At 40.0% G+C, this 27,306-nt stretch overlaps 1 protein-coding gene across 10 annotated transcripts in view; it reads left to right on the plus strand.

Annotated features, from left to right (window-relative positions):
* The window catches only part of ZNF385D (zinc finger protein 385D), a 410,947-nt gene that overhangs the window by 23,644 nt on the left and 359,997 nt on the right, over positions 1-27,306 (plus strand). For 2 of the 10 annotated variants that reach the window (XM_060280667.1, XM_060280666.1), the window contains exon 2: positions 16,553-16,667. The exons of the other annotated variants lie outside the window; for them this stretch is intronic. The gene's annotated coding sequence lies outside the window, so the exon portion shown is untranslated. The remainder of the gene's footprint in view (positions 1-16,552; positions 16,668-27,306) is intronic. 10 annotated transcript variants of the gene reach the window in all.

Raw genomic sequence — 27,306 nt, forward strand, 5'->3', positions numbered from 1 at the left:
TGGAGATGTGAGATGTTTTACCATATGTGGTGGGACTGCAAAAAAGTAAAAATGTGCTTGGAAATATATATAATGAATTGAAGAAAATATTGAAAATAATATTTGCTAAACAACCAGAAGCTTTCTTGCTAGATCTACCGAAAGAGAAGAGGATGCTATTCATGTATGCTACTACAGTGGTGAGAATTTTGATAGCCCCAAATTGGAAGACTGGAGAAATGCCAACTAAAGAGCAATGGCAAGAAAAACTGATGAACTATGTAGAATTGGCAAAATTGATGGACAGACTTCAGGAAGAAGACAACAGTGACTTTGAAAGAGAATGGGAACCATTTATAGTATATTTGCAGAAACAAAGGAAGACTATTGACTTGATGGCAGGATTGAAATAAACACTCACATCTTTACTAACAAAAAATATGTAGAAGATAAAGAAATAATATAGTGTATCTTTTAAGAAACAGCAGTGTGTAATAAGGGGGAAACAAATCAGAAGTGGAAGTTGGGGGAAGCCCAGGAGGGGCAGGAAGAGGGAATGTAATATAAATATTATGGATATGAGATGTATGTAATGATAGAAAAAGAAAATTGAATAAAAATTTGTTAGCATAAATTCAGTGGGAAAATCCATTTGGGTGTTCGCAGTGCATACAAGTAAGGGCTAAACTAAATTATTCTCCCATTAAAACTAATGTTAGAAGTTAGCTAGTTTTGGTTCTTCTTTTCAGTTGGACCTGCTGAGCCAAGGAATTTAGGCATATCGTCAATTCTGCCCTTTAGAGGTATATTCTCTCTAAAGCAAAAGCTAGAAGTGCAAGCAATATTGGCACATGCTTAAATGTTATGTTGTGGATTTCAAAGAACACATATCTCACTGAGATCATGTGCATGGCTAGCTGAACCTCCCAAAAAGAAGACACCCGTAAATCCCACTAACTTCAGTTGTGCCTGCAGTGGTATAGAGCACAAAGGACCAATGCTTTAGTTCACTAGAAATTTAGGAAAGATTCAGAAGGGACCCATGGGCAAGATTCTCCAGTCTTGAGACATGAATTTCCTTCTACTGAGGCTAAAACTGCACAAACAGAACAGTTTTTTAAAAAAATATACGGTAATGTGCAAATTCAGTTTATGGCATTGGATGATCCAGTTTTATAAAGTCATGAATATGTAATTATGCATTTGAAATAAAAAGAGTGCAGATAAATTATGACGGCAAATGTGCTATTTTGTTTTAATCACATGAGAATTTTATACAAAATGTAATTTGCTTATTTTCCATATTCATTTGCCACACCATTGCTGTTTCTGTTGAATAAGGAAGAGCTGAAGAGGCCCACTCCATGTCCTCTGTACCTTTCTGCCTATTGCTCGTTTTCTCCTCTTTTATTTTACATCTATATAATCATGTGAAGGTATCATTGGAAAGTTTAAATATCTCTTTCCGTGTGTATCCAAATTTGAAAGACAAGACTGGTTTTGCTCTAGGAGTGCATCTGGTAACCACCACCTTTGTGAACAGTTGGATAACTAACTCAGAACAGACAGGCTTATCAGCATGGTAGAATATCTCTGGACGTTGAATATGATGAGTTTTGTGAATGCCATTATGATAACCAATTAAGCTCTATGCTTTTTGTGGTTTGTCATCTTGTTGTTTATCTCCTTTTGTGGTTTGAATTTCATGAACTATTAAATCATCCAATGCTTCACCTTTTAGCATTTTGGTTTTTTGCTTTTTTTCTTGCTGTTTGCTGCTGAGAAATGTATGTAACCATAACTTACCTTTGAAGAACTTTTTTTTTTTGCTCCTATGTGTAGCATCTTCTTCAAAGGAGCCTGCATCTGATATTTGAAATGGAAACTTGATAATTTTACCTATTTTCTCCTATATGCATATATGCAATCTGGTTATAATAAATCTCTGAAGATAATTGAAATATGAATAAGACACAAAGGTGGTTAAAAACATTGTGAAAATGCTTTTTAAAAATTGTTTTGAAAAATGCATTGAATTTGCTATAGCTCAGTCACCATTTAGTATCACAATTGTATATTGCACTTTCAAACACATTCAAAATGTTTCATTTGAAGCTGTATAGCTAAGTCCATAGAACCACTGCGTGTGCCTTAGTTAATGATACAGTTGAAGTTGACAGAACATTGTTACACACAACACAATAATATTTGTATTACATTAAAGTGTATGTTTCCACTGGAAAAACCTTTCTAGCTTTTCATCAGTAAAATGCAAGTACTAATACCGTAATAAAAAGACTTTTCCTGGAGTGAGCACTATAATGAGCCAATAGAAATAATAGATAGAATCATTAATGCTAGTGTGATTGTGTAGAGCTTGTTGAAAAACATATACCTCAGTTGCAAGTCTTTATGTGGGGAACCTATGTGCAATACCTTTTTAATGTCCTTACAATGCTTTTCTAAGGTCATGATTTCATTGAATCATAGAAATGTAGAGTTGGAAGAAATCCCAAGGTTCATCTAGTCCAACCCCCTGAAATGTAGGAACATGCATCTGTCCCATTTGGGAATCAAACCTCAGCCCTTGGTATTATCAGCACCACACTCTGACCAACCGAGCTATTGCACAGGTGCTGTAGCACATAACCTCACTCTAGGAGTAATTTTGACAATACATGTTTGGGGTGTGCTGTTGAATGGGCAGGTGTAAGCTGATGTGCCACAGTTTATTGTTGATCACTGGAGCTGGAGATGGTGGCATAGGCTTCTTGGACTTCTGTGTTGTTAAAATGCCTAGAGCATATTGGAACTGTGGGGTCAAACAAACAAGGACTTCAGAGCTCAGAGCTCAGGAAGGGGAATGGAATTGTCCTTGAACTCACATGGAGGGTGCAGCAGAAGATCAGGAACAAGGAGATGAATAAAGTTTTGGTGACTGCAAACAACTGCTTGGCTGATGAGATGGACCCAAAGTCCATCCTTGTGCCGTAATCATCCAAGAGACCAGCCTACACAGACCTGCACTCTCTTATTTTGCTCTACATATTTTTCAGAGCATGGAATGCTTTCTCTTCACTTCACAGCTGCACAACATTTCCCCTGACATTTTCTGTCCAAATTCTGTTACAGTAAATGTACATATCTAGCATCACGTTCAAATTCCATGAGCAACACAGGTTCTACCCCCTTCTCCACTCTTTCAGAAATGTATGCTAAGCAAAGCTTCATTGAGAAATAAAGCAATGAGGCTCAGCTAGAATTTCTGCTTAGTATAATGATCACCCCACTCCATTTAGTATAAATAGTACATTACTTGAAAACATGGGAGTATTATGGACAAGTTAATATATTTCACTGCATATTACAGATACTTTAATTTAATGACTAGGGAGGACCTATTTGGTTTTTAACATTTGATGTTCCTTTTATGTCTGCTTCACGTGTCCAGATTTTATCAGCTGCATTTTTTCCTGCTTCCCAGTGGCCTTTTTAATCTTTTTTCTTCTTCAGATCATAGAGTTATGATCACATGTGACAGTGGCAGGGTGGATGTAAATATATTGCTATAAGTGTCTATAACAAGGTGGGGTTGCAATTTCTTTCTCCTTTGAGTATAATTCTCTGTGGTTGATGTGCATGACTTTGAAGGTTATGGCTGTCCAGTGTCAGTAATTCACTAGGCCATTCCTAAGTGCATCTGTTTACAAGGTTATCTGTCTGATGATTATTGAAGCAAGCAAGCACAGTATCCTGTTCTCGAATTACTAAAGGAGCTTATCTGTGTCCTGGGAAAAAAACAACCAGCATCATGGCCCTTGTGCTTAGCAGTGTTTGGGGCTTAAGTGAGGAAATAATTCAACTCCCTTTTAATGAAACACTGTAGTCAACAAATTGGATAAAACGGCTTGTGATATTCCCTAGGTCTGTCTGAGGATGGTCACTAGCTCAGTTGCTAAGCCCAGACTTCCCTCAAAATACCTGCTGCCACCTGCTGACTTTATATTCTTGAGTACATCCTCACCAGACATGTGGGGTGAAATACATTAACCTTAGAATCCCAGACCAGAATACAGACAGCTAATTAAATTAATGTTTATGTTTTAAGGAACATAGCATCCAGAACAAGTAGTCATTTTTATACAGAGTACTCACAGTTCTAATGCCATATTCTAACTCTTAAAATTTATGTGTTTTCATGTGCACTTTCATTATCTCCCACTTCATGCCCTCTTTCTCACGGACTCTTTGGCTGCCCTATTTTTCAGCTCTCATTTCTGACCAACAGTTCCTACCTGTCACTCAATCTAGCTTCACCCAGCATTCCATTCCACTCTCTTCCCCTCGGTCTTAAGTCCTATTGGCCACATCTGCTTCAAAGAGTTTGAGGACTATTCAGAATGGCACTGGAGTTGGCATGAATTGGCAACTAGAGGGGGAATTGTTGGCAATTGTTTCCCTGGCTGTTCCACTGCACAATGCCTCCATTAATTCAAGGAGCCTTCTGTCAGTGGAAGAAAACCACTGGATTACGTTCTGAATAAGACGACTTTGCTATGGAAAAAGAAGCAGTAGGAACCTCGCAGGCTCTGGGATCTGTATTTGTAATGATTGTGGCTTTGAACATAACATGCACGTCATATCCCTCGCAATATCTGAAGTGCTTAACAAGCAGAATTCAGTTAATTGAGGGAAGAAAACTTTAGAACATGCAAGCCTTGAACCCACTGAAGAGAACAAGAAGGAACACGAATTTGGCAAAAATAAATGCAAGTGGACATTAGTATATTTGTGGAGCATATTAGTAAAAACAAACAAACCCAAAGAAGAAGGGTTATTTTATTAACTTCCTAAGTGGGACAGTGAATAATTTTCTGCAGTTCAAATAATTCATTCTGTTTTCCTGCAGAAGCATGATAGAGGAGTATCAAATTACACAGGGTGTAGAAAAAGTACTGTAGATAGGGAGAACTTTCCCTGCCTTTCCCATGATAGTACCATATAATATTGGTTCATTCAATGAAGCTGAATACTGGGAGGTTCAGGAGTGACAAAAAGAGGTGTATCACAAAAACATAACTGAACCATAACAATCCTTGCCACAATATGTGGCGATGGCCATAAACGTCAGTGGCTTTAAAATGGAATTGGACAAAAGCATGTAGGCAGGGAAGTAGCATCAGGGAGGGGGGGAGTGGCTGCTGGGGCAATGGCCCCAGACACATTTTTTGGAAGTGTGTGTGTGCTGCTCATGCTACCCTGCCAGCCCTGCATGGTAAGATCCCAGCCTCACAAAGCAGCTTAGGGCTGGCAAGGTAGCACAAGAAGGGTGCAGCAACCATGATCCTAGCCAGAGGGTGGTGTGTGTGTATCCTAGGGTGGCACAGAGGTCTTTAAAAAAGCTCAACAACTTTGATTTCCTAAAAAAAAGGGCAACAACCTTAGTCCGCCCCAGGCACCAGTGGGGTTGCTACACCACTGTCCCAGCCTTGCAAAGTGGTTTGAGGCTGGCATTGCTCCAGTGGCATTGGTGAGGGCTGGGCTGCCACAGCAGGCTCCATTCACCCTCCACAGCAAATCATGCTATGCCGCTGCATGTAGGATAAGTCTATCAATGACTGATCATCATGATGGTTGTATACTACTGTACTTCCAGTATCAGAGGTAGCATGCCTCTAAATACTGTCACTGGGGATCAAGAGCACTATTGTCCTCATGTCCTGCTGTTGGGCATCCTATGGGCAACTGGTTGGCCACTGTGGGAAAGAGGATGCTGGGATAGATAGGCCTTTGGTTTCAGGACTCTTGTTACGTTATTACATGAAATTCAGGTTTCACAGAGCCACCAGTCCTTTAGCACACTGCAGTGTTCAACATATTTGCAACCTTGATACTTTTCGCAGATGATATGTTTTCTGATTCTGTGGCTTCTTTCTTATTCCATTGAGAGAGGATGCTCTCCAGCTCTTATTGATCCCTTCTATAGTTTGCCATCCAATATATGGGTTTCTACATAAAAGGTGGTTGGTGAAATACAAATCAAATTAGAATACTGTAGAAATACAGCCAATTACATGGTAAATCTACAGAATGTCTTGTGAAATATTTGAACACCAGCTTTCCCCTGAGGAATACATATCTTCATATTTTATGTAAAGGTACCGGTACTGTTTCATTCAAGGGTACTGATGTCATTGCTCTCTGGCACTGGAGAAACACTTGAGGCAGCCATGTTTGCTTGCTGTGTAGATTTCCATGGAGAGTTCTTTAATTTCTTACGACTATGGGGTCACCTTTAGGAGATGAAGTAAAATTGGCATGAGCAGCAGTGTGAAGTATTTACGTTCTTTTCCTAAGTTACCTTTAGCTGCAATGCAGTGCAGAAATTTTGCTAAGTATCATCTTACACGTTCCTCTGATAACATTGTGTGGAATGTTTGGGAGCAGGGCCGTCTTAAATGCCCCTGCCGCTGTGGTGCGCCGCTGTGGTGCGCCCCGTTTCCCAGCGCGGTGGGCGGGTGGGCGCTGCGCGCAGCGCGGCTCCCACAGGCACAGCTGCGCGGTGGACCGGTGGATCGGCCGGCCGGCGGGCGGGCGCAGCTCGCGGCGCCTTTTTGGCGGGCAGGCGCCATGGTGCCCTGCGCCACCGGGGGTCTACCTAGAGCCGGGCCTGTTTGGGAGATTGTATTGGAAGAGGAACACACATAACTTTATATCATATATTATAATATATACCGTATTTTTCTGTGTATAAGACTATACCCCCCTATTTTTTCAAGTTTAAAATTGGGGGTCATCTTATACACGGATAGTGCATATGGGGGATTTCTTTATTTGGAGTCCCCCAAAATCGGGGTTGTGTTATACATGGGAAATACGGTGTGTGTGTATGTGGGTGTGGGTGTGGGTGTGGGTGTGTATATATATATATATATATATATATATATATATATATATATATATGTATGTATATGTATGTGTGTGTGTATATATATATATATATATATATATATATATATATATATATAAAATCTCAATACACCTACGACTCTGAATGTTACTAGGAGGCAATAGCGCCAAATTTCTAAATCACAACATAGCCAATATCTTCCCTACCCCTGCTTGGTATTTGGCTTATGTGCCTGTGAAATGTGCAAGACATGTGTACCACAATCCATGTGAAACATTCCACAGCCATATGTTTATTGTTGAGAGCATGTTCCAGTGCTTTGCTGGAACACGGCCTGGTATAAAACTTGTTGGTGCCTGTTCTAACTCTGGCTTATTTTCACCTGTATCAGTGGAAACTATGCCATAGTTTTCAATGGGATCTAAAAAGGGTGGATTTTTTTTATTATAAAGAATGCTTTCAGATAAATATTGAATTTGTGCCCGCTCATTGCACATTTTTTTCCAGGCTACTGACATTTCCCAGGTACACCTATATGCCATATGACTGCTCTTGTGGTGAGCCTGGCAAACTAGATGCTTGGAGTGAAATGTTTTATGTTTTGAGCAAGTAACTCTTTTTGCTTACACGGATTATATATGTTTACTCATACGAGATATGCTATATGGAATGTGTCATATGATATAAGAGATTGTTAATAAAGAAAAAAAGCAAAGAAAAAAAAGCAAGTACAAGCAAACTGCAGTGACAAAGCTGTTTGAAAGGACAACTTTGAAAAGGTAACAAAATATGTCATGGCACAAATACATATTATGATTCGTCCGTTCCCCCTCCAGCAAGCTTTGAAACTTAAGGCGTTCCATTGTCTTTCTTTTTCACTTTTTGAATTTTGTATTGCTTGGCATCAATGTTATATGCACAAGGATTATAAAGCACACAGATGGCACTCTCCATAGGTCAATACTTGGATTGTACAAAATCCTCCTAGTGCATGTAGCGTTAGGCTGCCCATGAACCAGAATAGTCTGGTTAAAGAAAATTGCACTCTTGCTGAGAAGCAAGCAAAATGGTCTTTGAAGTGTGCATAAAAAATGAAACATGGGGTAGAATGGAAGAGAGAGCAAGTTATTAACCAGCACATTTAAAGTTTAAAGCAAAGAGAGAACAATATCTCTATGGCTGTAAATATGGACTTGTTTCGTTGGTCTGCAGTTTCTGTGGTTTGAGGAAGGAAACAGAGATAATGTTAAGGTGTACTGTGGATATGCTGTGCATATATTACAGTCAATGTCCCCAAAATGGTGAATGCTAACAATCCCATATGAATGGAGCAATAGTCAAAATAAAAAAGATATCTCCCTACTTCTTGAACACTACACACACTAGCGAATTCTGGCAACTGCATTTAAGCATGTGTCAACATTCCTCAGTGTATCTCTGAGACTTCATATAGAGAATATGCCGGGGTTGTCAACAACCAATGTAACAAATATATAACATTTTGTAAGGTGCTGGGATTTTTGAATAAGAAACTGTAGTAGCAGAAAGTGATACCAAGATATTTTTTTAAAAGGACACTGTTCAATTATGTGTTCATCTAAAGACCATCTAAATGTGTGGCGAGCTCTAGTAAACACCACAATTTTGGTTTTGCCATAATTTATCTTTAGAGAGTTTTGGGAACAATAAGCTGCAAGCCCCTCCAGCATGCTGTGTTTTGGGAACAATAAGCTGCAATAAGACCCCTTCAAGTAAGTGCCATGACAGCCATGTCATCACCCAAACTAAGATCACAACAACCATATGTCTCTAGATGTTATAGGGAGAGATTCCTGTAAATCTGAAATGAAAGTATATGAAATAAAATCCCAACATATTCAGTAGAAATGACCAGAATCTTCCTGCCCCTTAGAGCAGGCATCCCAAACTTCGGCCCTCCAGATGTTTTGGCCTACAACTCCCATGATACCTAGCTAACAGGACCAGTGGTCAGGGATGATGGGAATTGTAGTCCAAAACATCTGGAGGGCCGAAGTTTAGAGGCTTGTAACTTAGGTGCTGTTTCCTCCTGCAATAACTAAATTGCGGAGGTTTTTATGCCAATAAAATATAGTCAGATTATTTTTTAACGATGCTAGGGCATGTCTAAAGTAACTTCTTGCCCATATTTCATGTGGAAATATAAAAATGTTGATGCTGATTCTGCACTGTCCAGGATTAGTGGTTGTAAGTCTTTCTTGACTAAATTCTCAGTTGGGAATAACCATTCTTCATTTTCCACACAGTTTTGAATTATTATTTTTTCATTTTTGCAATCTGTATTGTGTTCTGATACACGTTACATCTTAAATCTTCAATAAGTTCCAGAAGTTGTTTTTGAAGGTCCAAGTCAGATGATGTTGTGTCTACTGACATCCTGCTCGTCTCAAATTTCCTGGGAAAGCAGAGATTACTAGACAGGAAATGGCGTGGTTCTTATTTCCAAAATTCAGAAGCAAAAGTTATGTCCGATCTGGTTACAAACTCTCATTTTTAATTCTTCTTCATATGTTAAAAATCTTGTGTCCATTTATGAAAAGAGCATTGTCCAACTTCATCTACACAGCCTTATATTGTGTGTTGACTATGTCTTGCCTATGAAAAGCTTTTTATTTTATCAGCTTTGCTATCTATTTAGCACAGGAGTTTTAAAACAGTGTGACAGTGAGTCCTCAGAAGAGAAATCAAAATCTTAACATCCCCTGAACGTAAAATGCCTCATGTATTCCATCTTAAACTAAGCCAGAATAACTTGTTGCCTACTGGCAATGTTTCTTAGTACCGGTAAGTTGATGTGAAAAATCAAGGCCATTTCTCCAAATAAAAAATGTATTGGAAATGAGGCAAATTAAATATGTTAGGGCTGTTTGGTGAGTATATGCCCTGAAATTATAAATGCTGATAATGATACAGTAGTCACTTGAGTCTAGGTGGATATTGGATATTGAAAAGGCTAAAGGAGCAGGGAGCAGGCTTATTGGTTACATTCAGCAGAGTCCTATGAAAACCTTTCACCCTCTGCGCCAGACATGCCAGAGAAAGGGTAGTTACTCTTGGCATTAGTTTGGCATCCATCAAAGGTGGTAATGCATTCTGCTTCAAATTCAAATTCTGCAACCCCAACCTTCAAAACTTTCTTCCTATAAAAACATGGGTTGGTTTTTTTCTTCTTCTTAATATCAAATAACACCGTAACCATAACCCATTAAGAATAAATTAGCACCATCAGAGTGTGAAACAGATTTTTATAAGAACCAACTTGTCTGGACAGCTTTTCTTTGTATTGTCAACTTTTCACAACATTTACCCAAGGAAAGAATGATCACAGCTTCAAGTTAAACTTGGATTTATGTCAGCTGTAACAGTCAATAAAAAGTGAAATGGAAATATATTTATTTGATTTACATGCCAGCACCCTCTCTGAGTGTTGTGAATTCAATCATATTCCCAGGAGTTTAAGGATTTAAATAATAAAAACTGGGGTTATTTACTCAAGTTTCGGAATTTAAAAACAAGTGGGCTTCTAGTTTAAACAAATGTTCTATGGATTTTATTACTATTGATGATATGGAAATTGGGAAGTTAGATGGAGTGATTCAGGCTTATGGGACTACTTTAGGCTTAAAGAATATACCTCATGAGGAAACAATTCTGCTGCTGATATATTGTGCCTACTGAATAGCCCTGAAGGCAGTAAAGGTATGCTTTGCTACCTTCGTTGAGTCTTCAGGTAGCCATCCAGCCAAGGGGTACAATGCCTATTAACATCTGCCCCGGTAAATAGTATGCTGGAAGCCTCAGAAACCTACTGTGACAATTCAGCTAGGCACTTTGAGGACAGAATTGCTTCTCTCCGTAGCTACATCAAAGCCACTGTTGGGACAGATCCAAGTGAGGTGACCAGTGCAACACACTGTGCAGTGCTGCGTGCATTTGTTTATTTCTTTATCCCAGGTTGTGTGCTTTACATACATTTTTCAGATTTTATGTTCACCACAGCCTTGTGACTGCAATGAACAACACAGGCTATCCAGTCCCCCCACCACCGCACTATAAATAGTAGTGACATTCAACAGTGAGAGTGGCTTAGAACTGCAGGCTGGATTCCAATTAAAGTTAGTTGCTCTTATGTCCATTGAAATCATTGCCAGTACTTAGGCGTGGCTAACGTATGTCCTGTTTCCTTCCTTGGGAGAGAAGTACAGACAACAACCGTTTTGCACAGGGGTTACTTTCCTGAACCCCGTGTGCGCCAGTGGAGTGTGCCAAAGCCCATTACGCCCCTTGTGGTGGAAGTTGGGACAACTTTCATAATCCTAAATGGCCAAGACATAATAATGCATCCAAATGCATTGTTGTTGGTGATTGTATAGCTGAGGGTACAGTGAATGGACCCTGCATGAAGTCTCATTAATGTACTTAGTCCTGTGCATGAATCCCTAAACTTTTTTTGGTATCCTTCCCTAAATTTGTTCCTTTGTTTTGTTATTTACTTTGTCCTGTGGTGTCCCTTCTATTAGCTATTTTAATTCTTTACTGAGGGCCTTCTCAGTGGTAGCAGCCCAGTTGTGGTGCACTCTATCCAGAGATGCCAGGCAAATATATACAGTATTTATTTTCTCAGACTTCTTTATTTATAATGTTCATCCTCTTCATTGATTATGCTGCCTTTTTGCGATCTGTGGTCTTTTAGTTTATTATAATATTGGTTGTTGTTGTTGTTGTTGTTGTTGTTGTTGTTGTTGTTGTTGTAATATTTGTATGCCACCCATATGACTGGGTTGGCCCAGACACTCTGGGCAGCTCCCAACAGAATATTAAAAACACGATAAAACATTAAACGTTAGAAATAAATCCCTAAAATAAACAAACATGATCAGAACTGTTTTATATGCCCTGAATTGAACTCCTGTATTCTCTGAATTAGCCTGGTCATAATCCTGCCCAATCTATTTTATATTCTTCCTTGATCAAGCTAAGCTGTGCCACCCACATTCTGGCTTGCCCTTTGACACACATTAAAGATTCTCCATCATGCTGCAAATTAAGAACATTTTCTCCCAGATTCAACTGATTCAACATGTCTGGCTTTTAGTTTATGTACTAAGTACCTATCAAAGAACCTGCTCTGACAAGTAAAAGCTCTATTCCCTTGATGCTAGCTCAGATTTGTGGCTGGGGCTGAAATAACCCTGATGTTTGCTCATCATTATTTGCTTTGGCTCCTTCCTGGCTAAGAGCTATATTTAAAAACAACAACGAAAAACCCCTTCCAAATTATTCTTATAACCATATTTGACCATTAATGCATACACGGAACAATCCTATTGACTAAAAAATTAACTTTTCATGGCACATTCACTCTACATATATTTTAAGCAGTAAGCGCTTGCAGCCAAACAGCTGAAAGAAGTACTGATCACACTGCGAAAGCAACAGAGAATGGCAGCAAGTTTACATTTCAGCTGCATTGCAGCGAGAACCTGAAAAACAGCAAAAGCCATGTCCTGGGATAGTCATAAAAGCCACGCACGTCCAAATAACTAGTGGGAGCAAGTGCAGGTTCATATGAGAGTAAAAGAAATAGTTTTGTTTATAGCTGGCCCAAGAGACAAGTTATGTAGGTGTGCAAGAGCATGCAGCTCTTGAAAGATAAATGCTAAACTGGTTACAGATGAAATTATGGAGGATTTTCCTTTATGCTCAGCAAGCAAGTCTCCCCCAGTCATACACAAACAAAAAGTGAATTACTTTAGTTGTACTGTAAAGTGAGTACTGATATATTCCCCTTTAGCCAGATATCACCTGGGGTGAATCATGAATGAATCCGAGCATGGCTTAAAGCAAACCTGTATTGTGAAAATGAAGTGTAGGTGTATTGTGTTCGCTTGAGAGTTCTACCCGCTGCAAATATGACCCAGTACTATTAATTTAATGCTGACAAATGTAGGGTTATATTGCCTATCCCCAAAGTCTTGATTTTATTTCCTTTACTCATAACTACTTCTCCAGCACTCTGAGGACCTCATGGGCCTTAGGCCACAACTGATTGGGATAAAATGAGGGTAAATACTGACCGAACGTTATTAGTATTGATTTTTGGAACTTGCATCCCTAGTAAATGTTATGAAGTGTAAAAATAGAAAATGAATGTCAGCTACAACAAAGTGAAGCATAATTGCGACAAATAACGTTAGTTCCAGTCACTTAGGTTTAATTTTGTGCTTATTCTAAGGAAGCTGCTTTCACGTTGCATCCTGCAGCTAAATTAATACGTACTTTTCTTAAATAATTATTTTTGACCAATGAACTGTGCATAAAATAAATGTGCTGAAGTCTGTCAAGTGAGGAATAAGAACTGTAAATGTGTCATAATTTAAACCAAAGCTTAGTTTGTTGCTGATATTAAGCAATAAAATAAAATAAATTAGCCAAACCTAACAACTGCACAATACTGATTATTTTGTCGGTCGTTATTGGCTGCAACTGAACAGAGTAAAGTGCTCTTAACCCTATTGATTTCAATAGCCTTATGCATGATTTAACCTGAGTTGGATTGTGGTCATCATATTTGCGTAACTAGATACCAAAGCTACTGCGAGCAATTGTAAAAATTACTGTAAGTAATTCATGGTCATTCATATGCCTATTGATCATGTGAATGACTAAAAATACATTTCTGTAGTGAGAAGTAGAAACTAACCTATTTAATAAATGAAACAAATCTGTAGAAGGAAAATACGGCAGTTTGCCAGGATTTGGGGTTTTTTTTAATCACAAATTTATATTAGAAATCCTGTAGAGCTCCAATGGGAGCTTTGCTTCCATTGCAAATTGTTGGCGTGGTGGGGGACAATTCTGATTACCATCACAGCTAGGGCAGGGAGTTAAAGCCCCTCTTCCCCAAAACCATGCTGCCCATCTATCCTGGACCCTCCTGTGCCAGCTCTTTGTGAAACACATATCAGCTATGTGAAGCCAAACTTCAAGATGAACATCTACTTTGTCTTCAAAGGTGCAAAACATAGAGCCAGAAAGATATAGTTCCATAATCTGTGTCGTATCATCTGAGTTGTGGTCTCCATTTATATATCCTATTGGCTATGTGTGCAGTGATTTAGTGCTGACATGCCACATTCAGTGCTCTGTGATGGTGATGTGGGTGTGGCAGTTGTCAACACAGGGTCAGGTCCATCTCAGGTGTAAAGTTATGTGATCATTGGGGGGCATAGGTAGCAGGTACTGTGTAGTGAGGTGCTGTGTAGAAGGGCATGAACAGTGCTCGAACCCATGCAGAGTTTCACATGGATTGAGTTAAAGAGTACAGTACTTAAACTCTGCAGCTGACACCAACTGCACTCTAGTAAGGTTCCTCGGGGCCATAATATGCCTTGCCTATAAAGAACCATCATATCTTAAAGGGTTGTTAAAGTGTTGTGACACATGAAACATACATAAAGTGAGTGCTCTTTTTTTTGCATCTGAGGTCTTATTTAAACTGGGCAATACTTTTTAGAATATTACAAGATATGCACAACAACTTTGTTATTTGTTTTACATATATGTGTGTTTGCTTAGGTTTTTGTTTTTAATTGGTAATGTAAACTGCTTTGAGTTACCACAATTACTTTCTGTCTGTCTGTAACCAAACTTTCTGTCTATAACCAAACACATTTCACCCAGTTCTGTGTAACTTTCCAAATTGTTTTTATGCAAACCAAAAATGTGTGCAGAGAGGTGGTGCTGATTAATCCCTATCAGTCATTTATCAGTAAAAAACAAAACAAAAACCCACCCCTCCCAGCTAGATACATGAGTTTACATCTTTTTCTTGAGGAGAAAAAGTTTCTCCAAAGTTTTCCCTTGACAACTACTGCTGTGCCTACCCCTGCTTGCTACTTTTAGAGACACACACCCCACTTCACATTTTCCTCTGCCTTGCTTGCAGGCAATGGGAAAACCTAGCAAGTTTGAACTGCAAAAAAAGAGAGAAACTCCTTTGGTCACTGCGTTCAGTTATTAGGGTGAGCACAACTCCACTGCACCACAATCCCCCCCCCCAAAGTTCTATAAAGAGAGGGACGGACAGAGGGGGAGAGGCTGCTTTTGACATATCCTTGAATCCCCACCCACAGCATTTAAATGCCTGGGGAAAGGTACTGCACAGGTTCCGCACAGCATAGTTGACCCAAGAACATCCCATTTAACTTTGTACAGCACATATTACTCTCCACAATTGTACACTGCAGAAGCCAGGATACAGAGAGGAAAGAAATTAACCACTGAAAACACACTGATACTGGCTGTATCAGCAAATGACTTCTTAGCTCACTCTCCAAAAATACTGTAACCATCTCACTTTATGGCCTGCTCTGCCAAGAAAAGATTTCAGTCTGCAAACTGAATCAGGACAGTGAAAATCCAGCTCAATATCAGCAACCCCATTAGTAACTAGAGGAACAGCCAAATGACATCATATTCATGCAGCCAATCATTAGCAGTCTCAAGTTTGAGTCAATCTTATTTTTTAAAAATGCATATTGATTGTAGACATAGTAATATGTATTGTCATTGCATAGAGAAGGAGGAAATGAATTCTCAAGTTTAAAAATATCAATTCAAATAAATTATTCAAAAATAATACCAGGACCTTGTAGTATTAAAATTCTGTAGTTTTACCAACATTAAAAAGTAATCACTGTTATTTCAAATTTGTGAAATAAATAAGTTATAATTTACATACAAACACCTGAAATACCAATCTTTATGATCCAGTTGTATATTTCAAATAAATTATGTTTCATATCACACACCATCATATTTCAAAATACAGCTCTCACTATAAATCTGTACAACACATAAACAATGGATTGTGTGGTTGGTTAATTTGTACCATTAGGAACACTCAAACCACCCACTTTTTCCATTTAACAAAAGCAAAAGACAAGTGGGCCTCCCTTTGAAAGGCACTACTTTCCTGCATGGATGACTAGGACACTGGTTTTCACTATCATGACCTGCTTTTGACTTTGTCAGCACCTGTCAGTTTGTAAGCATATACAGTAGGATTGCATGGACTGACTTGGCAAGACCTTTATGTTGTTACATTATGATCCAAACCAAACAGAAGATACTCAACATCGAGAGTAGAACAAATACAGACACAGATATGGGTGTTTCTGAAAACAGAGAAGGGATATTGTCTTTTAACTTTTCAGTATTAGTGTGCTTTGGAGATTAGGTATTTTATGGTAAGTACTATCATTAGGATAAAAAGGCTGTGAGCAACACCATTGATGAGCTGTGTGGACATAGACTTGAGCGTTGAAAATGCATTTTTGCATCTGCAGTTGCATAAAATTGTAACTAAACCATAGCAAACATAGGTACATTCAATATGAGGTTTTTTTTCTGGACGGGGGCGGGGACCATAGCTGCCAAGTTTTCACTTTTCTCGCGAGGAAGCCTATTCAGCATAAGGGAAAATCCCTGTAAAAAAGGGATAACTTGGCAGCTATGGCGGGGACTTCAGCAAGTGCAAGGAATTCCTTGCAGGCTAAGTACACAGAGAGTCACAGTAAGATGTAAGGACAGCAAAAGCACCACTCTTGTTTTTCATTACAGGAAACGAATACTCTGGAAGGCTTGAGAGCGAGGTGCATATGCACCTTCATAACAAGACAGGATGGAAGCATACCAGTAAATTAAGCAGGGAGGCAGCTGCCAACACAATAAACATGTGAGTAAAAGAATATTTGTGCCATCCATGCTGTCAAACTGATGATAACATATGGCCTGCAAGCTTTTTAACTGTTTTCTGAAAACACTCGTGCTCTGCGCCTCACCATGTACACATTGCTGTCAATCAAAGTGGCATGACTATTCAGAAGGATACACATTGTTAAATACTTAGAAAATCCCCAGAGGAATGGCTATGCTTCTCTGTTGCAGAAAAAACAACTCCTTAGAGACCAACAAATTGCATATCTTAGAATGGACCACATGAAAGTCATTTTCATTAGATGCATGAAGTCTTATCCTGAGGTGTGTGTGTGTGTGCTATAAAGAATGAGATCGGAAGGAAAGGAAATGCAGAAGGTACAAACTGATGATTATATTATTGACAGTAGACACACACATACACACACAATTGTTATTGATCCTGGCACTGCTAAACCAATTTGTCTACTGGGACATAGATCAGTTGCTTGTTTGGGACAGACTTGCACTCCTGATTAGCAGGTACATAGTGGGGTACTCCATCTCTGCCACTAGAAGCCCAAGTTACCTTTTGTGGTCAAGAGGTGTTTTCTACCAGTTTGGGCTGGTGCTCAGTTGTGACTGCAGTGGTCCATGCATTGGTAAGCTCAAGGCATGATTACTGCACTTTCTGTGAGGCTGCCCTTGCATCTGGTCTAGAAGTTTCAGCTAGTGGGAAATGCAGCAGCCAGACTGCTCACAGGATTATTGGCCCCAATCGCAGTGGTGCAGGGTAGGGGATGGTACGGTGTGGGTGGTGGGGCAGGTGTGGTAAGGCACATGGCACAGGCAGCTAGTGAGTATGACATGGGCCAGCCCCTCCTTCAACCTTGGGAATTATGGTTGTCCTTCAGCCAGCTCTCAGGTCTGTGGTGTCAGGAGTATGGGCAGGAGCCAGGCCCTGGGACCTGTAGGGCTTTGGTGGACTGGGGCCCTCCTCAGCTTGTTCTGGAAAAGCTAGGTGTGGCTGCTCAGGTGAGGCCACTTGGTAACTCACTGCACCTGGTGGCAGGAGCCAGGGAGGGATATAAGCTCAGCACTTCCCTTCGGCTCTTTGCCACAGCAACGCGTTCTCTGCCTTGTTGCTGTGCTTGTGCGACTCCTTGCTTCTCAACCTTTGGACCCTCACCACCCGGACTCTTGGCCCTGCTCCTGCACTGCCATCTTGCCCCCGGTCCTGATGTTCTCAGCCGGGGCCTCAACCGCCCGCTGACCGGACCGTGATACATGGCTGCTGGTTGGCTTGGAGCAGGCATAGGAAATCTCGGCCCTCCAGATGTTTTGGGATTACAACTCCCATCATCCGTAGCTAACAGGACCAGTGGCCAGGGATGATGGGAATTGTACTCCCAAAACATCTGGAGGGCCATGTTTCCCTATGCCTGGCTTGGAGGAAGGCCTCACCCCACATGCCTTATGCAAAGAAATTAGATGCAGTCAATGCAGAATTGGACCCTACTGATTAAAATATGTTGTTGATTTTGTAATGGTTCATGAAACATTTTGAAGTGATTTACTGCTTCTTTGAACAGGACAGTGTTAACTGGTTGGTGAGCGAAAACAAGAACCACACCTTGTTTTCTTTTTAATGTAAAGGTAGTTTTCCAGACTCTCCTTACCACTGCCCCCCGCCCCCGAATCAAACTAAAACTGACTTAGACAACTGGTTGGTGTAATGCCAATATCTTCAGAAGCAAATTGAAACAGAACCAGATTCTGAAGTAGGAGACATCTCTTTACAGAATAAAGCATTAACTAGTAATAGGGCTTTGCAGGGAGCTGTCATAATTAATAAGCACCCGTGCACAAGGCTTGCTTTGTTAAATACGGTGTAATCCTTACAGGAGTTATTGCATGCAATAATTAACTTGATTACAGAAGGCAGAAGGGGAAAAAAGTCTCAGACTAATCAAAGCACCCTCTGTGTAACTCATAGACTTTAATAATTATTATTTTCCCTCTTACAAACTGCAGGTGCTTAGTTATGAGTTTTGAGAATAGCTAAATGCTTGTCCTTAAGATCTGATTAATATTTAGAAGTTGTTTTAACGTCACAGAAAGCATTAATCAGATCTTTAATTTTTGGATCATTTTCCTGTTTGATTGGGGATAAAGTAATCATCAAGCTGAATTAAACAGGCCATTTCAGTGCAGAAAGTTTGGATAGTTTAGTTCCTGGCTGTGGAGTTCAGGCCATTGTGTGTGGTTTAACTTTCTTTTGAGAGAGGAAATAATTTGTGAATATGGTATAATGCAGGTGTGTTATAATTTTTTTTAAGGACTGTGCAACAAAGTATTTCTTTGAGGCTGTAATATTCTTGTCCACTTAAAATAAAGGGATTCTCAATTAAAACTCATACATCCCGGTAGTTACTCGCAAAAGCATATGAGTCATATTTCTAGGATTTTGAGACGTTGCTTTTTGGTTGACACAAATAAGGGGTACATCAGTTCTGGGTGATCAGAGCTCTGCAACCTAGGCATTTATTTATAAATAAATCCTAAGTGGTTTACAGAATCACCAAAACACACCAACTCAATATATACAGTAATAAAGTCCAGTATGTCTTTAAAACAGTATTGCGTATTAAGAGTAGCATACAAGTTTAAAAGCAGGGAGGTAAACAACACTGAAAATGTGACAAAATACAAACGTCTTGTTGAAGCTTAAAATAAAAAAGTAACCCTGTCCCAAGTCATGTAGGGCTTTGTAGTACATAATCAGTACTTCAAATTGTGTCCAGATGTGGACCCAGCCAGTAAAGCTGTAAGACAGGAATCACATGCTCCCTCTAACTGGCCCTGGTCAGTGTTCTGGCTGCAGAATTCTAAAATCATCTGAAGTTTCCAAATACCCCTGCAGACCCTCCAAGTGTCTCTAATTTTCAGGGACAGTCCCAGGTTTAGAGATGTTGTCCCGGTTTCTGATTTGATCCCAGAATGTCCCGCTTTTCCTTAGGACGCCCCTATTTCCATCGGAGAAATGTTGGAAGGTATGGAGTTATCCGACCCCTTAGCCATCTGAAAGTATGGGGAAGGTTTTTTATGTTTAATATTTTATTATGTTTTTATGGATGTTGGAAGCTGCCCAGAATGGCTGGGTTTACTGTATACTACTACTACTACTACTACTGCTGCTGCTGCTGCTGGCTAATGGAATAGGACATTCCCATTCTCATCGGAGAAATGTTGGAGGGCATGTCCTTGAAATGTAGCCCCATGTAGTCCGAACAACATTACTGTGCATTACAGTAGTCCAAACAACTTGTAATTAATGTATAGGTGGTTTCTATGGCCAGACTGCATGCGCTGATTCAACACCACCACCACCATTTGAAGTCTGCCCCTTCAATTAGGAAATATTCTTAGCCCCTCAAAAATTCTAATGGATCGATACAACGTGTTTATTACTTTAACAGTGAAATCCTAAGTAAAATAATAGTATAACCATGGTTAATAAAAATGTGCTTAATTAAAATACCAGGGGGGGAAATAAGCTGAGAATCCACCCCACCCATGCTGTTAGGCTGAAAATAGCTGGGGACTTCTATCGCATTAGAAATAACCAATTTTTCTTCCATGAAAGGCAGAGATACAAATTTACTTTGAACCTATGATAATGGCAATCCAAGTGATGTTGACATCAGCCTGGTGTTTCTTGCCATTGCTGAAAGAGCAACGGTTACTGTTTAATTCTAATGCAGTAAGATAGCCTGCAGCTAAATAATACATTTCTGTTAGCAATTATTTAGCACAATCCTGTACTGCAAATAAATTTACATAAAAATTTGTCTCTTGTAGAGAGTACTTACAGGGAATGTAATTGGATGTAGAGAGAAATAAAATGGCTCCAAATGGATGAAATGTTTGCATTACAAGAGCATTAGCATTCCAAAATCCTTTATAGAAATATAAACATATACACTGCAGTGTTTAAATACTAAGCAGGCATATATAATATTTAATGATGTGCCATCAAAGTTATTGCTTTTTGTACCAAAAGAAAAGGAAATGTATGCATTGGAATACTTTTTGAAATCTCACTTCTTTCTTATGCAAGGCTGAAATATCAATTTTTACCCTTGCATCTCCTTTTCTCCTCTTGCTTCCCATTCTTATTTCTACCATTGTCAAATTTTAGAAGAAGGAGCCTTCCAGTTTTGCTTACAGTGCTCTGTAAAACACCATGTCTAATGAAGGGATAACTACTACTATTAATATAATAATAATTCCCAATGTCCAGTGGTACCTCGGGTTACAGACGCTTCAGGTTACAGATGATTCAGGTTACAGACGCTTCAGGTTACAGACTCCGCTAACCCAGAAATAGTACCTCGGGTTAAGAACTTTGTTTCAGGATGAGAACAGAAATTGCGCTGCGGCGGCAGAGGGAGGCCTCATTAGCTAAAGTGGTATCTCAGGTTAAGAACGGTTTCAGGTTAAGAACGGACCTCCAGAACGAATTAAGTTCTTAACCCGAGGTACCACTGTATATTCTACTTTGGGATGCTTCTTTCCCCTTTTGTGTGTGGAAGTAGTTTATTCTCAAGTTCAAGCTCTTAGCACTTACATTCAACCACTGTAACTTCTACTATCTGTGATGAGCGAAGCTCTAGCGTGCTGGTAGGGTGGGCCCTTACACATTTTCAAAAATAAGGAAATGCATCAACAAAAAAGAGGATAAAAGAGGTCATGTATTTGCATATGCTAATTCATTTGCGAATTTATACAAATTTAGCAATAATGACTGTAATTTTAAATTGAAATAGAGTGTTTTGCATCATAGTGGAGGAGACTTTGACTTGTGTGCCTCCTCAGTCTGCTTTCCAGGTGTTAATTGTTGGAAGGATACTTCAAAGCCCTTGTACTTCCTCCTTATGTTTCTTTTGTGCCATAATTAGACTGGTTATTAAACAGAGGACTCCTTCAAATAGAAGATTGCCCTCTGTAAAGGACACTTCACCACTTTATGTACGTAGAATTATTGTTGCTAAATACTGTGAGCAGATCGCTTGCTTAATAATAAGATCTGGTTAGAAACCTACAGTACCTGCAGCCATAACGTTCGGAACTGGAAACTGCACGGCGCTCAGAAGAGATGTGGTTATTTTAAAACAGTGTTATCTTTCTCTTTAATTTGTCAGTGAGGCTGATGTTCAGCTGAATCATCTGCCTGACCCACTTAGCTCCAGAGGTTACCACTTTGGAGTGGGAGCCTGCACACAGCAACTAGACCTAAGAGAAGAAAGAAATGTATGAATCCACTCTCGAAAGTACAGTTAGAGTAAATCTGACCTCTTTACAAGCTGGAAGTGGAGCAAATCAATTTTTATTTTTTTAAATAAACACTTTAGAGGTCAATGTTACATAGCAGTTCATATGGGATGGCATTTAAGCTGGGATTAGCTTATTCCCTAGCAAGAGGGCTGAGGGCACAGTAACACTAGAGAGCTGTTATTTAATGGGCTGCATTAAATGTCTTAGTCTTTAAGGTGTAACAATACTATTTCTCATTTTTGGGGAAAAAATATTCTTACAAATAATAGAACTGGGTGATAACCATAGTAATGTTAGCTGTACTTGAAGTAGACTCATTGAAATCAACAGACATACTGAGTGTGACTTTGTTGGATATCACCCAGTGTTTCTACATACCGTATTTTTCCATCTATAAGACGCCCCCATGTATAAGACACCCCCTATTTTGGGGGACTCCAAATTAAGAAAATACCCCTCAGCACTACCTGTATATAAGACGAGCCCCAATTTTAAACCTAATTTTTGGGTAAAAAAACCCCTAGTCTTATACACGGAAAAATACAGTAATGAAATACTATTTATTCATATTCCAACATATTTCTAGGGCTTAGGGGGTGGCTCATTGGGATATACTGTAAACACATAGGGTGTCATACAAACGCAGCAATATGATATTGATAAAATGGAAATTGCTGAATGGATTCTTAATTTGAATTATATTGCTATTTTTTCCCCATTCTAGTTAGCTGATATGTAGAACAAACTTGAAAGTATTTTTTAAAAAAGGCTTCAAAGCTGCTTAATTGGACATAGTTTAAACATGTTTGTTAATTATTCCCTACTTTAAATCATGTCATGTGCAGTAAAGATTGAGAGGCTGCATGCTCAGATTTCAACATTAATCTAGCCATTCAAATAATTGCAATTAATGTATCAAAATTTGCTATTTAAATAGTTGTAATTGCACCCAGCTGCAGTCAAGTGGCCTGTAGGGCAAGGGAAGATCAATAGATGAACATCCTCACTGTCAGATCTCATATTCTTTTCTTGTGCTGCTCTGCCTTGCACACTTACACTCATAAGAATGAATTGCAGTTAAATATTTTGACCTAACTAATCTGTGATTCCTCGTGAAGTCTCAGAATACTATAATGTTGTATAAGCTGTTATTGCAGAAACCTATGCCAGCGTCAAATTTTCTAGCATTGTTTCTTTCTGTTCTACATAATTACCATATGTTTAAATAAAGCACAGAGAATATACGAATTATTATAAAATGCAAAGATTGCAATAAAACATTGATCATAGGGGCAGTATTCCAACTGGAGAAGCAGCTCTTTGGTTTGGGCTCAAGGTTAGTAAAGGCAGAGATAGCCTAATGTTACATTTAGGTGATAAGATGCCAGAAGGGCATGTATGGAGTTGAATTAGGATAAAGAGGGATGTTGGAAAAAGATACACACTGATGCAAGGCAGAGTGTGTGCTGGTATGAGAACTGGGGAGAGACAGAGAAAGCGTAAAACAAATATCACCCACTGCAAGGCAGGAGAATCAGGAGGTCATTCCGAACATGTGAAACTCTAGGATTTCATAGGCAGTTTCCCTTTTAATTCTTGGGCTCTTATTATCCACAGCACTCAGGGTGTTCTAGGTCCCCTTGATCTCCATATTACATGGAACTAACACTGTGGTGTAGGGAGAGACACATGCTAAGAGAGACATAACGTCCAAAACATAACAAGCCTCTGAAAGAAAGATTGCCATAGGTTTATTATTAGCATTTTATCTGTATTATACGCTATATTCTGTTTTCATATGCTGCTCCTTGCTTTGGGATGAAAGCAGTATACAGTGGTAAAGGTAAAGGTAAAGGGACCCCTGACCATTAGGTCCAGTCGGCACTGACTCTGGGGTTGTGGCGCTCATCTTATTTACTGGCCGAGGGAGCTGGCGTACAGCTTCCAGGTCATGTGGCTAGCATGACAAAACCGCTTCTGGTGAACCAGAACAGCACACGGAAAAGCCATTTACCTTCCCGCTGTAGGGGTACCTATTTATCTACTTGAACTTTGACGTGTTTTCGAACTGCTAGGTTGGCAGGAGCAGGGACCGAGCAACGGCAGCTCACCCTGTCGCTGGGATTCAAACCGCTGACCTTCTGATCGGCAAGCCCTAGGCTCAGTGGTTTAACCCACAATACCACCCGCGTTCTTGGGTTAAGAACTTAATTTGTTCTGGTGGTCCATTCTTAACCTGAAACTGTTCTTAACCTGAGGTACCACTTTAGCTAATGGGGCTTCCTGCTGCCGCCGCTGCACAATTTCTGTTCTCGTCCTGAAGCAAGTTCTTAACCCAAGGTACTATTTCTGGGTTAGTGGAGTCTGTAACCTGAAGCGTCTGTAACCCAAGGTACCACTGTGTACACACACACACACACACACACACACACACACACACACACTGCAATGGTAACGATAATCAATTAATTAATTAGAAGCCAGTTAAATTGCAGCATCTGCCTATGTGCTGAAGTTTGTAGCACGCTTGCAGCTGGTTGGAATTTTTATTATACAAAATAATGTCAGTCTTTCCTACAGGAAAGAAAGTTGAATTTTTAATGTGGGATTCCCCCCTCCCCCCAAAAAAATGTTCCAAAAGAGCTTTCACACACTGTATTTAATCTCTTTAAGAGAACATCCCAAATGAAAACAGGTATTCTTCTATCATTCTTTCCTGATGGTGTTTGTTATTTCATGTTGACCACTTATGTTTTCGCACTTCACCTCCAGATTAGTGCACTAAGCTGAAAGGTGAATTGTGAGCCTCTCCAGCTATTCAACATCTTTGTGCCATCAATTTTCAACCACCAGGACCAAAATGATGATGTTGTGAAAAGGTGGTTTCTTCAATCAATTTCTTGATTGTACGAATCTTCACATAGCTACAGCTGTGCAGGTGGTGACTGAACTTCATTGTCATCCAAGGTCATGACTGAGTCCTAAACATTTCAGAGTACTATAATGAAAAAAAAGTAATGCATGGATGTATATGAGTGTGGTGGAAAAGAAACACATGTTTAGTTAGTATATGGTTGTGACGGAGAAGTCAGATGGACAGCTCAGCCCAACTTGCATTCTCATTATGTGAATTGACCTTTTGGACTGAAAATTTATGTCTATTTAGTTTCTGTAAAATTCATGTCAGACTGTTGGGCTCCCAATGGTGGGAGGGGAATCAGGGAATGGTGACAAAAGTAAGTCACCCAGGAACATAGCTGCCAAGTCCGGATCGTAAAGATCCGGGATCGGCAGCGCGCGCATGACCGGAAGGTGCGTGACGCAACTTCCGGTGGCACTTCGCCCTTCTATGGGCACCAGAAAATGGCGGCGCCAGCGCCGGAAGTCGCTTCCGCGCATGACCGGAAACACGTAAAAGCGACTTCCGGCGCCGCCATTTTCTGATGCCCATAGAAGGGCGAAGCGCCACCGGAAGTCGCGTCACGCAACTTCCGGTCATGCGCGGAAGCGACTTCCGGCACCGGCGCCGCCATTTTCTGGTGCCCATAGAAGGGCAAAGCGGCACCAGAAAAATGGCCGCCGGGAAGAAGCGAATTCAAGGGACAATGCCGGGATTTTCTGCCAAACGGGAGACCGCCGGGAAACGGTGAGAAGCAAGGGGTTTTCCCGGCGGATACGGGATACTTGGCAGCTATGCCCAGGAAGTAAGTGTGGGTGCATGTATATGTGTGCATGTGTACACGGTTTTGAAGGTATTCTGTACTAGCAAATTATCAAACCACTGTAAAACATCACACATTAAAAACTTCCCTACATAGGGCTGCCTTCAGATGTCTTTTAGTTTTGTTGTAGGCTTCAAATCAGGTTGCGTGCAATACTTGGGACCAAACTGGATTTGACCAAACTGGGAGTTCCGTGATCGGCTACCCCATATATATTTACCCTGTAGCAAAATCAGATGAGGGTTGAGGCGCAAGCAAAGGGCATTTTCCACAAATGTAAGCAGGATGCACATTATTTTTCATGAGGCTTTCACAAATGATGCTTTCCAGATGAAAAGGCATCGGTGTGGTCAAACTAGAAGTGACCTTGGCAGAGCCTTGATTGGAATCCTATGCATATTTTTTTAAAGTAAAAGCATATCATGTTGAAGTCGCAGTCCTGTGCATTTTTAATACCTTCTCCCATGCCATTTCTGGAGTATAAACATCCCATACATCCTTGATGAACAGGAGACAAAATGCACAACTTTTTGTCTTATTTAATGTGTAATCGTCTATATTGGACATTAATATCAAAGATGTGCAGAACTAGGATGTGTGAATCATTATATTTCCCAGTTTGGTCAGTTGGCACTCAAATGGTCTCCTATAAATTCTAAGGTACAACCCACACTAAAACTGGAATTATCGCTGGTAGCCAACCATAGCAATGTTCTCCAGAGCACATTCATTGAAATGCATTGATATTTATTCAATTATTTGCAAGTAAAAAGCACATATATTTTGTTTTCTATCAGTCAGCCTGTTTTTTAATACTGTAATCATTACATCAGTCAAAGAATCCATGTCAGACTTCTTCACTATCAAACTGTATTCATTATTTTGTAGCTCAGACAACCTAATGATAGCACTGCCTGCTCAACATAGCGCTTCATTCCCTTATGTGCATTTTACAGATAATGAGCACGATCTATTCCCTTTCATGTGTGCACTTCTGCTTAGGTGGGGATTGTATTGCTCCTTGTACAGTATTGGGGAACAAAGCTAAAAACTGTTGTAAGCTGAGAACAATAGACCTGAATCATAATTAGCCTCCCAGCTTCTGCCATTCCATTCCATTCCATTCCCTGCAGCTGGCCACTCCCCTTAACCCCTTGTTTCCTCAAGCCCAGGTCTTAAAGGAGCCTTATTGTCACAGGGATCTCCATAGGGCCAGGCATAGGCAAACTCGGTCTGCCAGATGTTTTGGGACTACAGCTCCCATCATCCCTAGCTAACAGGACCAGTGGTCAGGAATGATGGGAGTTGTAGTCCCAAAACAACTGGAGGGCCGAGTTTGCCTATGCCTGCCATAGGGCATCCTTGAGTTTCCCCACCTTTTTCAGCCATAGTTCCTTGGCAGAATAGTGCTGCACATGACTTGGGCATGGTGCCCAACCATCCTATTCAATTACTTCCAGCCTGCTTAAACCTCCAGGTATATACCATGGTATCATCGGGGAGAACAGTTCTGGTTGCTTGAATTTTATCTTTATAGATAAATATCACAGAGAGAACCATTACATCCGAATGGTATTCACTGGACTAGTTAATAAACTATAGTTTCCTTACTAAGTAAGT

Source organism: Zootoca vivipara, chromosome 12 (genome assembly GCF_963506605.1).
Source record: "Zootoca vivipara chromosome 12, rZooViv1.1, whole genome shotgun sequence".
In the NCBI taxonomy this organism is placed as follows: domain Eukaryota; kingdom Metazoa; phylum Chordata; class Lepidosauria; order Squamata; family Lacertidae; genus Zootoca; species Zootoca vivipara.